This window comes from Pelodiscus sinensis, chromosome 9 (assembly GCF_049634645.1).
Source record: "Pelodiscus sinensis isolate JC-2024 chromosome 9, ASM4963464v1, whole genome shotgun sequence".
Classification (NCBI taxonomy): Eukaryota; Metazoa; Chordata; order Testudines; family Trionychidae; genus Pelodiscus; species Pelodiscus sinensis.
Genome location: NC_134719.1, coordinates 4077929 through 4080734, shown reverse-complemented (window position 1 = coordinate 4080734; position 2806 = coordinate 4077929).

Below are 2806 nucleotides of genomic sequence, written 5' to 3'. Positions count from 1 at the left end.
GCACAGATCACTGTTATTGCAGAGCCTTGCTACAGTGTGGACCAATTTTTCCAAAGTGACTTCTGTACCTCCATTCTTGGGTGCCCAGGGGAGATCACTGAATTGCAGGTGAGGTTGCTCAGCACATGGGAAGAAATAAAACCCCAGGGCTACGTCTAGACTGGCTTGATTTTCCGGAAATGCTTTTAATGCAAAAGTTTTCTGTTAAAAGCATTTTCGGAAAAGAGCGTCTAGATTGACAGGACGTTTTTCCGCAAAAGCACTTTTTGCGGAAAAGCGTCCGTGCCAATCTAGACGCGCTTTTGCGCAAAAAAGCCCCGATCACCATTTGGGCTTCTTTGCGGAAAAGCACGTCTAGATTGGCCACAGATGCTTTTCCACAAAAAAGCCCTGATCACCATTTTACTGATTGGGGCTTTTTTGCGGAAAACAAATCTCTGCTGTCTACACTGGCCCTTTTGCGCAAAAGTTTTTCGGAAAAAGACTTTTGCCCGAACAGGAGCTCTTGAGTGCTTTGAGCAGCTGCTGTGTCCTCCAGCACAGCCGGATCACTTTCAGTAGCACGTAGGTCAGGCAAAACACAGCAGCCAGGGAACACATCCCATAGACGTCCATACGCAGCCAGGCCCAGGTGGGCCTCACTGCATCCAGCACCGAGGTCATGGTGCTGTCAGCCTCTCTCTTTCTTGCTTAGGGGCGGAAGTCACAATTTTACACACACACCCAGCCCTCTGTGCAGAGCGTGTCGGTGCGAAACCCCGGTGCTGGACGGAGCTGTCCTTTTTCAGAGCTGAACCCACCCAGATGGAAGCTGTAAGTGTAGTTGCCACCTATCAGGGATCACACAAGTGCGAGAAGAAACACCCCCGTGATACCAGTCCAGTACTAGGTTCCTCCCTACAACACACAGGTTAACAGACTTGGAGAGTGCCCTGAGGAAATATAGGTAGATATACACTGACTACTGTGTTTTCTTGTATAAACACACTTACAACCAGGTGCCTATGTAATACTAGAACACTTACCAGGTGTTCCTCAGGTCCTTCAGGATGCGGGGCTGGGTGTGTGTGTGGGGGGGGGGGGTGCAAGAATCAGGGTTTGAAGGTGAGGAGGGGCTTAGGGCAGAGGTTGGGGGCTCAGGGCAGGGATTGGGGGGTCAGAGAAGGGGGTTGGGAGGCATAGGGGGACTCAGGGCAGGGGGTGGGGGCTCAGAGCAGGAGGTGGGGGCTCAGGGCAGTGGGCTGGGAGGTGTAGGGGGGCTCAGAGCAGGAGGTGGGGGGCTCAGGGCAGTGGGTTGGGAGGTGTAGGGGGGCTCAGAGCAGGAGGTGGGGGGCTCAGGGCAGTGGGTTGGGAGGTGTAGGGGGGCTCAGAGCAGGAGGTGGGGGGCTCAGGGCAGTGGGCTGGGAGGTGTAAGGGGGCTCAGAGCTGAAGGTGGGGGGCTCAGGGGAGTGGGCTGGGAGGTGTAGGGGGCTCAGAGCAGGGGGTGGGGGCTCAGGGCAGTGGGTTGGGAGGTGTAGGGGGCTCAGAGCAGGAGGTGGGGGGCTCACGGCAGTGGGTTGGGAGGTGTAGGGGGCTCAGAGCAGGAGGTGGGGGGCTCAGGGCAGTGGGCTGGGAGGTGTAGGGGGCTCAGAGCAGGAGGTGGGGGCTCAGGGCAGTGGGTTGGGAGGTGTAGGGGGCTCAGAGCAGGAGGTGGGGGGCTCAGGGCAGTGGGCTGGGAGGTGTAAGGGGGCTCAGAGCTGAAGGTGGGGGGCTCAGGGGAGCGGGCTGGGAGGTGTAGGGGGCTCAGAGCAGGGGGTGGGTTCAGCTGCCAGCTTTCCCCCAGGGCTAGCCCAGGATAGCGGGGGTGGCAGGGGCCAACTGGTTACTTCCTAGGGCTGGCACTGGGTGGTGGGGACCCTGCAACCCAGCGGCAACGGCCCTTTGGGACTGGGCCAGAGAGCCGGGAGCTGTGTGGTCCCGCAGGCAGCCGCTCCCTGGGGGTGGCCGGGGTGGCAGGTTTTGTGCTGCCAGCCTGAGGCTGCTCTTTGAGTCTGGGGTGCTTGCTGCCCCTCTGTGGTCATTCTGGGTACAACTGTCCCTGTTCTTGCTGTTGTTTTATCGGCATGTATGAGTGTAACTGTCTCTGCTATCACCGTTCCTCCCTTTCTGTTTGACGAGAAACAGTTCCATTCCAGGCACAACCCATTGTCCTGGCCCCACCAAGCCCGACCTTGCTTTCAACAAGGTTATGACAAGAGGGCGCTGCCTACATCTTGAACAAACAGACTCACAGCCAGTTGTGGGCAGTGGGGGAAGCAACCTCCCTGTTTTAAATCGGGGAACGAGACCTGGATCCTGGGAAGAGGGGAGGAGAGCGGAGGAGGAGGAACCAGGAGGAAAGCGAAGCTAAACTTGGACTGTGGGTTGGGGTAACGAAGACTGGAACTTGCTGGGACTGTAACCCAGTGCCCAGCATTAGCCACTGAGGGCCAAATTCTCCATCCGCTTTCACCGGGAGATAGCAGTTTCACTCTGTTGGTTTCAGCGGAGTTTACACCAGACTTACGTCATTAAAAGCGACAGCCAAATCAAGCCCCCAGTTTGGAAGTCTGACATAGCGATGCCCATGGACACGCAATGAGTCCACCAACACGAAGCTGGAACTTTGCGCGGAATCATTCCTATAGGGCAGGGGTGGGTAACAATTTTTGATGGGGGCCCACTCCAAGAGTGGTCACAGGCTGCATGTTTCTATGATATTATACCTGTCCCTTATGACCGGCTGAAGTTCTTTTAAATTGTGCTTGGTTCTGTTAAAGCAACTGAA